Here is a 15887-nt window from a genome sequence, read left to right on the forward strand (position 1 = left end):
GACCAATTTAGGTGCTTGAACTTTGTATGATAGGCCTACTAAGTCCCTTTTAAGCTTAACAATTACAAATAAGAGCAAATTCCATTGTTGGTGTCTTTGCTTTAGTGGTTTGTTGGTTTTAGACGCTCTATTGTTTAACTTTGGATATTGAAATTGTTTGATTAGTAGTTATGGAAGAGCCTCATACTCTTGAGAAATATTTGACATTCTAGAATCATTATTTGATATTCACTTCTCAATTTAGGTCGTGCAATAAATTATTTCATTACGATGAACTCGTGTTGAAACAATTGCTGGAAATAAAATGTAATACGATGAGGCTGAATCACGGATTAAGTCGCTCTTTTTTAAACGTTTCGCGCCATTGCTCGGTGGTGCGTATCTGACTAGCAACCGCGGCGCCCCTAGAATAAAACAACCAGGAGTACTGCTTTCACTGCACTGTGAAAACAACTCTAAACACTTTTTTGATATTGCTCTGTATTTTTTTTTCAAATGAACAAGATACCTCTATTTATAGGCTGAAGAAATAGAGATGTTGAGGAAGAAATAATATCAAAATAAATTCAGAAAACGTTTTGATAGTAAATTGCTTTACAACAGTCAAAAACGTATGGAACAGTTCAAAGGACTGTAAAAATAAAATTGTTACGTAATAAAAATAAAATAATAAATTACGTATCCAAAAAATATAGTGCCGACCGAACCCTTGGTGTGTGTGGTATATACGGTAGGATGTAACCCATTCACAAAAGTGGATACCCCCTTGAGGCCCAAACCCATATGAGAAATTCCAAATTAATAAATTCAATAAATTGAGTTCTTCTAAACAATGTGGGGAAAAACAAAAATTTTTCATATTCTCATTTCTAATAAAAAGACACTTTTTTTTTTATTTTTTTCAAATTCAATTAATTCAAACATTCCCCCACATTGAATTTTTAAAAAAGTTTTTCGAGCAATTTCTATTTCAATAAGATTGTACATAAATAAAAGTATCTTTCGATTTGAACTTTGCATAGTGTGTTTAATTCTGATTCAATAAGAGTGACTCGTAGTCTTGAACTCTATCTCGGACATCAAACCAAGCACGATCTTTTCATAGGTGTTTTTCAAAAGTCCGTGCATTTATGGCCCTGCATGTCTATCCCAGTTTAGTGAACGCTCTATAAATTTTTCCTTAAATTTCATAAGAAACAGCCCCACTTCCACATTCACAAAGGTGGAGCTATCAAGAGTACATTTGTAGGTAGGTATTCCACTCCATGCAGAGCATAGACTTCATTAAGATATTCTATTAACTCATCCTCATATCGCTTCAGAATTCATGTTTTATTTTGGATGTTCTGACTCATATCATTCACAACTTGTTATTACCCATTGAACCTATTTCTTGAGATCTCTAGTCAGTTAGGTCGGGTTTCCATCGTGCATGACTCATTCTATGGGAAATAGTCCCATTCCTTTTGAAGTTTTATGGACTTTCACTCTTACAGCCCCTGTTGAGATGTATTCTCTAACAGTGTTGTGCTTACGACGTATTTGTCGTTTCTTACTGTTATAGTAATGGTTCTAGATTTTTGCAATAGTTGTGGTACTATCGCAATGGATCGACACAGCTGATATCGGTCTTTCCTATAAAGGAATCTCAGGTAGCAGGTTTCTTAGCCATCATGCTTCTTCACTAGCAGCAGCCAGTGATATCATTTCTGACTCCATGGTGGATTGTGCCAGAATCGTATGTGTCCTTGATTTCCAAGAAACATCTCCACCAGCTATACTAAAAATACAGCCACTGCATCACTGTATCCTTCGAGGACAACAGGATGCTTCTGATAATGTAACTCAAGGTTCATTGTTCTTTTCAGGTATCTCATTACCCTTTCAATAGCATTCCAATGCTCAATACTAGGTCTATTAGTAAACTTGCACAGTAATCCAACGACATATGCAATGTCGGGTTCTAGTACAATCAGTGGCATACCAAAGGCCGCCAATGATGCTCGCATATTTAGACTGTCATACACTATCCCTAGTATTTTTGAATAATTTTACACTTGGATCATATGGTGTACAAACAGGTTTACAGTCAAAGTAATTATATTTATTAAGAATCTTCTCAACATAAGATCTAGTAATCTTTATGCCAAGAATGACATTCGCTTCTCCTAGATCTTTCATATCAAAGTTGACACTCAACATTGATTTCACAGCATTCACAACATGGATATTTGATCCAAAAATCAACTATTCATCTACGTAAAGACATATGAAAGTACAAAGATCCTTTTCATGTTTGTATATATTTGTCACTTTCATTCACTTTAAAACCATTTAAGATGACAAATTTGTCAAAATTTTCATGCCATTGCTTAGGTGCTTGTTTTAGACCATATAGAGATTTGTATAATTTGCACACCTTCTGTTCTTGATCATGTATCACAAAACCTTCTGGTTGTTCCATGTATATTTCTTCTACTAATTCACCATTAACGTTCACCGGATCTATTTTTAGAAATTAAACACTAATAAATATAATAATATCTAATTTGTAGGATGCACTCTAGATCGACTAAATTAAAGAAAATTAAATAACCAAATTAATTCCAACTATCTCTTTCCATGTTATTGTAAATATTTACAATAAAATCTAATCCGTCATAGTTTATTTAAATTAATAAATAAACATAAAACTATAATTTAATTATAATTATATAACTCATATATAAATATCCATATCAATATATATTCTAAAAATATATATATTGCACTTAACCCTTTTGAAAAAAATCAAAATTCTAAATACATTTAATCTAAAACAATACGCATTTAAAATATTTAAAATTGTTTTCATTAAAATTTGTGAGCAGCTGGGGCTAGCCCCCTGGGATGAGGGTTTGAGCCCCCTCTATCCTGGGCCAGGCAGAAAGCGGCCGACCACCTCAGTAGTTTATTGCCGGAGCAACTCCAGCAGTAACAACTGCCGTGTCTCAGCAATGAGCTGTCGAGGCGAGCATGGGATAGAGCTGGACAGCTCTGTCTCGCTGCTTACACTGCCGATCACCGGATTTCGATGATTGATAGGCCCAAAAATGCTTTAAAACCGCCACCACAAAACAATACATTTTTATTCAATTTTAATCACCAAAATTCATATAAATCAAACCATAAAACATATTTAATATTTTTAAAACAGCAGCCCATAAATTAAAAAAAATTATTTTTCAAATTTTGAAAATTCTAAAACCGAAACATTTTTCAAAACCAAATAGTTTAATATTCAAACTTCATTTTTTTCAACTAAAAACTATATATATAAAGCATATAATTTCAATTTATAATATTTAAAATAAACTACCAAAATATACCTTGATTGCAAAATAAATCGTGAAATATTAGTTAGCGAGGATTGCCCGACATTTTTCGTATAAAATTCGAAGTGAAAAGTTTGAAAATCAACAACCTATACTTTACCAAAAGCTTCGGCACCAACACTCTAATGGTGAGAGAACTTTTGCTTAAGTGAAATGAAGAAGAAAGTAGCTAGATATTATTTGTGAAATAGAAAAAATTCAACTGCCAGGTGGCGTCCCTATGTGCAAAAAATGGCTGAAATTTAAAATCGATATGCACATTGTAAAAATAAAAATGGTTAAAATTTATTTTATAATATTTTAAATATTAAAATTAAATTGTTATAAAAATAAAACTTAAAATTTTGTTTTACTAATATTCTTATGAAAAACTGTTCTAATATAAACACAAAAAACATTCTATTGACTAATTCTTTTTAAAAGTTAATAGAAATAATTAAAATTTATTATAGTAAATATCGGGTAATGCACAAGCCTAAAATTAGTCCAAGAAAAGCATTGAAAACTTAATTATGACTTGACTTTATAATTGATGATGAGCCCTGGCCTCACATGTTTTAAATAACAATCATATTTGAATATTCTACATTTCTACTCATCATATTTTCACAGGTGCCAATTGTATTCTGGGACCCATTTTAGTGGAGCGTAGACTTGTTGGTTGTGGTTACATCCGTCGACTTCATGCATCACTGTCACGACTTGCAAAAGTAAAGATTAGTCACGACTTGCACAAATAAAAATTAATTTTCAAACTTGAAGTTTTCCACAATATAGAAACTGATTTTATTTTAAAAAAATAAAGTATTTTAAAATGAACAAATGATCATTTTAACATCTGAACTTAGCACAAAATATAAAAAACGTCCAAATTAACAAAATAGAAACACTTTTACCATGAACTTGTCAAATTTAATATAAAAACTCTCCTCCTCACTCTCACCTAAGAGAGTAAGATACACTCTCTGATTTTAATGGTGGTTTTTTTTTCAATGTGGTTTTTAATGGTAAAAAATTTAAAATAATCCAAATTCTTTTAATATTTTATAAATTAGTCCATAATAAAAAAAACAATTTAATTTTAAAATCTTACATATCAAAATTATATTAACTAAAAATATAAAAGGATCTTTCTGTTCTTTTTACAGAAAAAAGTTAATTTTTTTTTTAAATTTTGACGAATCCGGCAACTGCTCATCTTTAAAGACGAACCCAGATCTGGATTCATGTTTTTCATCTCTCAAGAGACGACATATGTGACGAACTCAGTTCGTCTCTGAGTTCATTTTTGGTGGTGGTGGTGTCTTGGGCGGTTATTGATGGCTTGGGGCGGTGGTTAATGGATTTTTGGTGGTGGTTGATGGAGGAAGAGGGATAGTGATGGTGGAGGTATAAGAAGATGGGTTTTAGATTAATTAGGGTTAAATATTTAATTAGATTAAGTTAATTAGGGTTAATTAGAGTTAATTATTTTAAATTTAATATCTCACTCTCCAATTAAGGTGCCACATCAGTATAGGGGTGTCTTTGAACCGATTTTGCCAAGTTCAGGGTAAAAGTAATACGGTTTTGCTAATTTGGACGTTTTTTATACTTTGTGTCAAGTTCGGGGGTAAAATGATCCTTCGTTCATTTTAAAATCCTCACATTTATCATAATTTATATTTTAATCTCTTTTATTTAAAAACCATATAATTTGATTTCTCATTTTTGTTATGTCAATAATTTAGTTCATTCGTCTATTTATAGAGTTAGTCGACCAAGCCAACAAATTTAGACTATGTTTGGTTAATGGAATATGTGCGGAATGCAATAGCTATTTCGTATGAAATGATTATTATTTGCGTTGTTTTCTAAAATAGTTATTCCATGGAATTGTTATTGCATAATTTTGTGGAATAAACGCTACTCTTAAAAAGTAAAGAATAGTTATTTCATTTTTCATGGAATAATTATTCTATTACATGCTATTACATCTCATGAACTAAAAATGGCTTTAAGAGTAAATTACTCTTAAAACTGAGAAATGAAATTATAAATAAAAATAAAAGTGTGGGATCAAATCGTTTTTTTTTTAATTATTTTTTTTATTTCTTTCTTTGACTCGGTTGAAAAACAACAAAAATAGACGAAAATACAAAATCGTTTACGTAATAAAAGTGAGGGACCGAATCGTTTGATTTTTAAATAAAAATGACTAAAATTTGAATTATGATATATGCGGGGCGCTTTCTCTCTTTCTTTTATCTTTATAATTAGATACAAATTTAATATATAATTTAATCTCGAAACTATACTGATGGATACCAAATCTTATCATAACTATCGTAAAGCCGAGACGTGCCGGATAAAACCCTCGAGGAGAAACACATGTTCCCAACCGAGTCTACTGATCAAAAATAATCAGCGCCGAATCCACAGGGTTCGCCATGACCAAAGAGCTAGTAGATAAACGGGTGAATCCCCTGACAAACCGATACCCCCGAAGGTTCGGAGAAAGTGCGTTGCCTAGAGTACCCGCCCGAAGATTCTGAGATCTCTCCTATTTGAATACAAACTCCAAATCAGGAAGACAAGTCTATTCAGGAAGATAAGTCTGAATAAGACATTCCATTGAATTAGTAATCTACTTCCTATCCAGGATCAATCCCTACAAATCAGGAATCACATTCCTATTCAAAATCAACTAGGTATTCATTCAACCACTATATAAAGGAGTTTAAGATATGCCTAAAACACACAATTACATATATACACAAATCGCTGCCCAAAGCTCGACACTGACTTTGGCATCGGAGAGTTAATTGGAAACCCACCGTCCGATTGGCTTCTATCCTGTTTTGCAGGTACTTTGATCGGATCAGAAGACAGACTCCATCATCTACAATTATATTACAGTAAACTTCTAAACAATTTTTGTTTTCTGTAAACCTTTTAACTTTTAGTTTTATTCCATTTAGCCCCTCATATTGTTCGTGAGTAATACGCGCTGACGTGGAAAAAAATAATTTTGTTCTATTTGATCTCTAAATTATAGTACTATTTTGACCTATAACACTCTTTAACTAATTTTTTTGTCCATTTAATCACTCACACAATATATTAATTTAAAAAAAACACAAATATGTCTTTCATATTTAAAATAATAAACAATGGTTTTTATAAATTATTTAAAATTTATTTAAAGCTTAATCATTTTAAAATTATTAACTTTAACGTGTATTGTAATTTTAACACCAATTTTGAATTTTGGCAATTTAATACATGAACTATCTTTTCTTTTTTTGCAATTCTAAGCATTGAGCAATTTTTCTTTTTAAAAAATATTGATGTGTACACCGGAATAAATATTGTTTCATCGTTCACATCAATATCTTTTAAACATAAAATTTCTCGATGTTTGAAATTATAAAAAATCAAAAGTTGGTGTCTAAGTTTGCCAAAATTCATAGTTCGTATTAAATTTGCAAAATAAATTAAAAAATTTGATTTATAACAATTACTCCATCATTTAATATCATTAAAGTATTATAAATGGGCTAATTACTTAAAAACCACCCACTTTATAACTTTTTTTCATTTATACAATGACCTAGGAAAATTTTCAATTGTACCATATTTTCGATTTTTATGTTTTATTTGTACCCCAAAATTAAATTTTTTGATGATTTAATTAATTTAAAGATAAAAATATTAAAAACAAGATATATAAATGATTAATATTAATGTTTTATCAAAATAAAAGTTAAAAATAAAGGACTAATTTAAACTATTTTTCAAAAGAAAATAGGTCAATTCAACTCATTAGAGTAGAGATGAAACATAAAAATCAAAAATAGGGTACAATTAAAAAATTTCTAGGTCATGGTATAAATGAAAAAAAGTAAAAAGTTGGGTGGTTTTTAAGTAATTAGGCCATAATAAATTTATATATTACATAGTTGAAAAAAAAAAGATAAACTCTTTTTTGTCATTATTAAAATGTAAAAAAAAATTGTGGTCACGTATATAAGAAGTAATATCATGTAACTTGATTAGCTGTTAAAATAAAAAAGGGTTATTTGCAAATGCATACACGAACTTTACCCTAATTTGCAATTATAACATAAACTTTGAAACTTGGCAATGTTAGTAACTAACTTTCATTTTTTTGGCAAATTGGTACGTCGACCAATCACGTAATGACACATGGCGGTATATTACAATGTCCACGTTAGTGTTTTTCGTGTTTGGTGTATCGATTTGCCAAAAATGTAAAGTTGGTTACTAACATTGCCAAGTTTCAAAGTTTATGTTGTCATTGCAAATTAGGGTAAAGTTCGTGTATGAATTTGCAGTTAAAAAATCAGTTTTTTATTTTTTTTTTTAATTTCTTTCGACGTCAACAATTTGCAAAATATTATCAAAATTACATATTTATATTTAAAAAAAATTGTATGTCACTATACATAAGTTCATTTTACATGTTTTTAAGCATCGATATTAGACATAATATGGTTGAGAATTTGAATTTTTGAGAGGTTAAGTAAAAATTAAAATTTTAAATATACAATAAAAACATTAGCAATGTGAGATAAAAATAGCATTTCTATGTATGCTCTTATGGAAACTTATCTCGGCATTTATGCTTATTTCGGTAAATATTCCCATCTCGGCATGAATGCTCATCTCGGTAAATATTCTCATCACGACATTAATGCTCATTTCGGTAAATATTCTCATCTCGGCATTTATGCTTATTTTTGTTAGGCCATCAGGGTTTGCCCTTTAATAAAGTTGGTATTTTAGGTGATTTGCGCTAGTTGGTCTTTTGCCATATATATTGTTATCAATCGCCATACCTAAATAGGCGCAACAAAAAAAAGAGAAAAATCTTTTACCAATTGTAAAAAACACTCAAAGTGGAATAATCTAAATAACGAGAGGAGGATATCACTAAAGTCCTCCTAGGCATCACCAACTACTGCGACGACGTCGTGTGAATCAAAAAGTGAGAGAAAGGCAAAATAGTCAATTATGACAATCCAAAGGGTCTAATTGACGATAAGGGTATGATTGCTTGAAACATAAAGTATCTCAATTATGCCGGATATTCAACGAGTCGGCAAAATAGATATCTTATCATGCATACATTTTATGATTATTGACAAGCACTTGTTCCTATAAAGAATGGACAAAGGACCGTAAATATTAAAAGCGTAATCCATGAGAATATGGGATAAAAAAGTTATCAATAAATTTTGCAATTCAAAAATGCTTTTATGCATTTTCCAATCGTGCTATATAAATGTCTAAATGCGCACAAACTGCTCAGAAATAAACAGATGAGTCCCACTGGACTCAAACAACAGAATACATAATATGCTAAGTAAGGTAGCAAAACTCTTCATTGAATCATCCACTTCCAATCCAGAAAACTAGATACTTCAATGCAGGGTGGGAAACGGAGTCCAGAAGCAAGTAGCATGGCCAATTACATTAGGAAAATGGAAATGGGGCCAATTTTTGCAAACGCACAACTCAGATAAGAACAAGTGACGGGCCTCTACCTAAAGAATATCTAGAATCAAAAAATAGGCATCGGGTCTCCATTACCAGAATAGGCGACATGCCTCTAGAATCAAGAGCAAGCGACAGGCCTCCACCCAAAAGCATCTACAAAAGGCGACATGCCTCTGCTATTTAAAAACGATAATCCATATAGTAGGAGGCATCAAAGTCCTCATTAACTAGACAGCAGGGGGCCATCAAAGTCCTCATCAACAAGACAGTAAAGAGAATAAGTCCCCCACCGTCTAGACAGTACAGCATAACGGGCTCCCAAGTCTAGAAGCGACTAAACCGATTTTAGCGAAAGACGTAGAATCGGGTTACTTTTGCAAAATCAGAAACACAAATAAGGCATCTAGAATGCAAGACACTACGAAACACAACTGGCAATACATCCGAACATACAATACAATGTTGTGACATATAAAAGATCACTACCAAAGTAGAACACTATTCGAAACATCAAACTAATATATAGGAGTGGAACACTAGAATCCCAGTCCTTCACTAGCATCCATATATCGTCATCTTCGATCCTAGAGAGCATATCATTGTCATCATTGCGCACAACCTGCGCACCACCATAAGAAGAAGAAAAGTCTCCACGACCACCAGGGTCTCTAAATCCGCACCCACCAACCAAAAAACCCCCAACTTCACTACCAGGGACTCCAAATTCTCGTCCGACGACACAAGGATCACTAGCTCTACCACTAGAGGGCCTAACACCATCCTGCCGCAATCAGTCCTCCAGATCCTCGATTTGATACTGCAAGGAAGTCCAAATAGTAGTCACAACTACAGTTGCATATACACATATATGGATACATGTTAGAATAAAGCATAGACATATTGTATGTTGACCCTCATTTGTGGGTGATGGTAGATGAAAGTGAATAGGGTGCGGCTGCGGCTAGTGGTGTGCCAAACCGAACCAAAACCAAATTAACTGAACTCGAAATATTAAAAAATTTCATAACCGAACCTAAACTGAGCTATATTGAAATCAAACTGAAATCCCACTGAAATAATATTTCGGTTCGGTCGGTTATTTTAGTTAACCGAATTTTATTAGAATTTATTATCAAAAAATAAAAATAAAATAAAATAATAATTTTAGTACTAATTTATAAAAAAATATACAATTTCAGGAGCAATTAGTATTTAAATTCTAAAAAATCACAAAATTATGTTTATTTTCTAAAAAATATTATAAAAATAACATTATAAATATATATAATTCATTCGTTTCGTTAATTATAAAATTTTATATCAAAAATCGAACCGAATCACATTAAATAAATTTTTAGAAAATGAAAACTAAAACCGAACAAAATTAATCAAGTCAAATAAAATTAAAATTTTAATTTAGTTCGGTCAGTTAATTTGATTTCAACTGAATAATATACACTCTAATCTACGGCTGTAATATTTTAGTGTTTGTTTCTTTTAATTTTTATGGTTTTGACTTTTAACAATATTTTGAATTTTAATAATATTTTAAACTTTTTAAATTTTTAGAGTTTTTCCAATGCCATGTTAACTAAAAAAATGAACGAAAAAATTGAGATCATGATTCAGGGAATACAGGTGCCGGAATTGACCAGGCACTTGATCACTTGTTATAATAAAATGATGACATAGTCAACATCTAGAAATTTGCACACCTAACCAATTTGTTGCATTAATGATCAAAAACTTACCTTCACGGGTGTGAGGCAGCAGATATTCACTGGCATCCCTCCGTTTTATAATATTTGTCACATTTAATTTTAATATTATAAATTAAAAAATAATTAACATATTTTAATTTATAAATATTTTTATTAAATTAATTATATATTAAAATAATTAATACTCTCTCCATCCCACTTAAAAGGAATATATCTCTTTTGCACATATATTAAAAAAATTATTATCATTTTTGATTTTTCTTATTTTATCCTTATTTATTATTGTCTTATAATTTATGTGTACATTATTAATTTTAATTATAGAAAGAGAAAATGAGGATATAAGAGAGATTTTCTTATAAAATGGCACAAAAGACATAATTTGGCCTTCTTAAGTGAATTTTTTTTTTTGAAATATTCCCCTCTTAAATGGGACGGAGGGAGTATATTTTAATCTGTAAACATTTTTATTAAGTTAGCTCATTATTAAAATATGAGCCAAATACTCCCTTCATTTTTTTTAGTTGTCACTTTATAAAAATGTATTTTTCCATCGATAGTTGTTCATTTTGAGATTTAAGATGATTTTTATTTTTATTTTCTAAATTTGCTCATACCTAATAAATGATTATATATTTTACCGTACAAAGCATTCATTAATTAATGGGGCTATATTAATATTTTTTTTATATAATTTAAGACCAAATAAGCATTATTTTGGTGTGTACAATTTTTTCTAAATAGACAACTAAAAAAAATAGAGTACATAATTTCACATAAAACAAAATCCATAAATAAGAATAAAAAAAAAGAATAAATTATTGTGAGACTTTCTATATTGTTATAATTTACTATTTGATATTATTTTTTTAAAATCAAACCATCTAATATCTTACTTTTAATTATAAAAAAAATTACAATGTTCTGTTAAATTTGAGTATCAGATTATTAAAAAAATTAAAAGTAATTTGTCAAATTGTTTGAAAATAAAATAGCAGATCATTAATATAATTGAAAGTGAGTATTAAATGTTTAACAGAACTAACAGAAATTCTTAATTGAAAATAATATATCAAATTGTTAAATTTTCAAACATGAAATATCAAATCGTAAATTATACTATTATATAGGAGGAGCCTCACACTAATTTTTTCAAATTCAAATTGCCAGCAATTTACATCTCTTCTAGTCAACACCAAATATTTGAATTCATATTTAATACGATCAAAAAAATAGAAAAATATAATTCCCAAAATTAGGTGATGATTGCTATAAATAAGAGTGGTAGTGAAGAATCAATATGCAAGTAAATCAATAAATTCAATCATCTCAAAATAAATAGAAATATGAAAGCCTTTGTCATCATAATATGTATTTTCTTGGCTGCCATAATTTTTTCTCCTTATTCGACCATAGCCGCTCGTCAGCTAAATTCTCCTGGCACTAACAGAGGTTAAAGTTTTACTTTGCACCTTATTTCTCATTCAATTTTTTTTCTTCATTTTAAAGCAAAAACAAAAAAAATATCTTACTTTATATAATACCTTTTATGATAAATTATCACAAATTGTTTTCCGTACGAGAAATTTATGTTGCGGAATAAGTAAATCCAACATTACATGTTAGAATTAAATAGATTAATTTTCTTAAAATTATGTCGAATATATTCAAAATTGAGTTTAAGTTGCAGATTTATTTGATCTCAATTGCTAAAAGTTAAATTTAATTGACTCTGTCATGCAAATTTGTACAGTAGGCGTCGTCGTCAAAGATAGTGAACCTATTGGATACAAAGATCTTCCCTTTACATGCTACCCTGGCCGGCCGAATTGCAACTAACCGGCAGAAACCTTGCCGTAGCATTTACATTCCCTTGAAGATGACACATTCTGCTTTGGAATAATTGATATCATTATGTCTATATATAAAAATGTATTCATTAAGTTTGATAATTATGTTTAAGTGGAAATATAAATATCTATTGAGAATAAGCTGAAAATTTGACTTGTGTGGATGGACTTTTAAGCTGTAACGTGTGCAATGGTGGAATCAAGATTTTCTTTTGTTAAGGCTAAATGACATATGAATGCTCTAATTTTATTGTATATTTTTATTTGCACTGGTTCAGAAAGAGTCACTAGGACTTTTCCTTCTTAAAAATAGTAGTTGGACTTAAATTATGACTTCTATTTTGTATAGTTATAAATAGCTAAGAGAATTTGTTGTATTCTTTATCTCTCAAATCAATCAAAAAAAATCCAGCGCTTTTTATCCCACAGTCGCCGGATTGTTTTAATTTACGAGTAGTTTTGATATTAATCTCGCCTGAGTATTTTAACTCCAAGATTAATCCTCGTTATTTTAAATCGATTAATTCGTTAACCAAAGAAGTCATGTGAGAATCTTTTTCACGGTTTCGTTAAAGCATTAGATCAAAGACCGATCCCACTTATAAATTCAAAGATTCGAGCTAAGGATTAATTTCAGACGAATATCTTTTGGCGACTCTACTGGGGACTTCAGTTTATGGTTATCATAAAAACAGACCGTAAAGACGATTACAGGCAAACTCGAACTAAACGTCGACTTCAGTTGGAAAGACAGTTAGAATTCACAGAATAATCAGATTCAAACGACTCTGACAACATGGCCAAAGACAAACAGCAGCAGCAGCCAAAGGTAATCACCTTCCCTAATGGGATTGAATCTTTGGCCAAAAATATCGACGTCGAGAAAGAAAATGATTGTGAAGAGTATTCTCGCCAACTTCCTCCTATTCGCCTTTTTCTGTCGCTAGCTGATTTTTTGGCCATGAGAGACGAGATTACCCAGATGTTATACCAAAAAAATACAATATACCAAAAAAATCTCATACAATATATACCAAAAAAATCACAGAGGAATTAAGATGCGAGAATTAAGGAATTAATTTGCAAGTTCTTGTTGTAAAGTTTTTAAGAAGAAAATATGAACGAGAAAAAAAGAATAACAGAAAAGTAATTTAATAAAAAAAATTGTGATGGTTAAATCGGAATCATAGAGCATTATTTAAAGAGAAAATTACTCTGAGACCCCTCACGTTTGTCATAATTCACAGTTTAGTAACTATAAGGCCCTCTTGTTAAATACAGGTACCAAATCGTTAACGGAATGAAACGTGAGGTACCAAATCGTATGCAAATCGTTTGAAAATGAGGTACCAAATTATTTACATAATTAAAACTGAGAAACCAAATCGTTTATATAATTAAAACTGAGGTACCAAATCGTTTGAAAGTAAATATCAAATTATTAACGGAACTAACAGAAGGCCTTATAGTTTAAAAAGTCAAAACCCAGGTATCAAATCATTTGATTTTCAAACAAAAGGTATCAAACTGTGAATTATGACAAACGTGAGGGACCATAGAGTAATTAGTTCTTATTTAAATCATTTCTTTCACACACTTGTTTTTCTGCCAACATATTCTATTATCATAATGAGTATAAGAATGGATATTCGTGATATGAAACCCAAAAAGAAAAAATAAAATGATGTTCGATAAAAAAAAGTAGAAGAAAACAATCCAGATTATTTTTTGATGTTGAAAATAAAAGAACGAATTTTTCTTTAGAAATGAGAGTTGATACCCAATTAATCAACAAGGTTCGAGAAAATTTTAGGTAAAATCAGTCCTTCACATTGTTCATCAACTAAGCCAATAACATTATAACACGTCATTAGAATGAGGGTATTCTTCTTCCATTTTATTAAAATGGTGATCTGATTTTTTTAAAGTAGATATAGATGGTGTAGAAAAGAGAGATTTAAAAGAAATCTACACATAGCTTTTTGGAGTATGGTGTTGTGGGTGATGATTATGGAAGAACATGAGATTTAAAAAGAAAATTCTTCATTTCGAAAGAGAAGACATTAATTGAAAGGGTATTTTAGGTAATAATAAGTCCAAATGTCTACAACGTCATGTATTTAGGAATGATTTTAAAATTTTAGAACATCATTTCTTATGAAATGAAGTGAATGGTTCATTTTTTTCACACAGTTCAAAAAACACAATTAATATTTTAAATTTTCACAACTTTATTTCCATTTAATTATCATACCTTCATCAAATATTATGACTATATTATTTTTAAGCTAATGATATCAAATTATAAATATAAAATAAAAACAATATTAAAAAATCAACACTTTAAATTGTGCTTTATTAAAAATATAAACAACTATTTAGGACAAAAAAAACAAAAAAAGTGGACTATTTAGGACAGAGGAAGTAAAAAAGATTATTATTTTTGTGTAGAATAATATACATTAATTATAGAAAGAAAAAATGGGTATAACTTATAAGAGAAAATCTCTTATAAAATGCCACAAAAATTATGATCTAATTTATTTATAGGTTTTTCAACAAAAAAACGCCAAATTTATACGTCTTCTGTCAGTTTTAGCCAAACCTTTAAAAATCACCAGTTATAAACCTTATGTATTGCATCTCTTTTCAGCCATTTCTGAATCGAACCGGATTTTGTACCTACATGTCATCCATGTCACTGTCAACTCAGTAAAATTAGCTGACATGACACATTCCAAATTACTAACTCAAATCTAATCAAACCAAAGAGTGAATCCGACAAAATCAAAATTCAATTAAATCAAACCAATTCAAAAATTATTATTTTTTAAATAAATTTATTACAAAAATTTATTATTTAATTAAAATAAATCTTAGTTATTTTAACATTTTTTTATTCCGATTAAAATTCACTCCGATTAATAAATTTAATTTTAGTTAATTTTTATATAAATTTTAATTAGTTAAGTAAAAAATATAAATTAAATCAGCTAAAATTAATATAAAAAATTCAATTACCGCTAATTTTTTCCCCGAATCTATTTCGAAACGCCGATTTTTCGCGATCTGTTCTTCCAAGGGGAAGAACATAACATCCGTTTTTCCATGGAAGAATGGATCTCGGTCTGTTCTTCCATGGAAGAACAAGTCGGGGAAGACCGGTGGAAAAAAATTTCGGCGGTTGTTTTGAGTTGGTGGGTGAAAATTTCGTGTTTCGGAATAAATTTAGGAAAACAATTAGCGATAATTGAGAAAAAAAATTGGAAAAAAATATGTTTCATTCGTCTTCTTATAATAAGGCTTAATCACCAAAAAGTACAAAAATATATGTCAGTTATAATCAAAAATTTAAAAGTCATCAGATTTAGCCGATCTTATATGTTTTATTTCCTTTTTAGTCATTTTTGAATCGAACTGATTTTTTTTACTTTAAAATT

At 29.8% G+C, this 15887-nt stretch overlaps 1 long non-coding RNA gene across 1 annotated transcript; it reads left to right on the forward strand.

The window, feature by feature from the left end:
* The first annotated feature begins 11846 nt into the window (after nucleotides 1-11846).
* LOC126653850 (uncharacterized) lies at nucleotides 11847-12673 on the forward strand. Its single transcript, XR_007632335.2, has 2 exons — nucleotides 11847-12049; nucleotides 12351-12673. It is a non-coding gene; the product is annotated as an uncharacterized LOC126653850 (long non-coding RNA).
* The last annotated feature ends 3214 nt before the right edge of the window (nucleotides 12674-15887 follow it).

The sequence above is a fragment of the Mercurialis annua genome, linkage group LG6 (genome assembly GCF_937616625.2).
Source record: "Mercurialis annua linkage group LG6, ddMerAnnu1.2, whole genome shotgun sequence".
NCBI classification, from domain to species: Eukaryota; Viridiplantae; Streptophyta; class Magnoliopsida; order Malpighiales; family Euphorbiaceae; genus Mercurialis; species Mercurialis annua.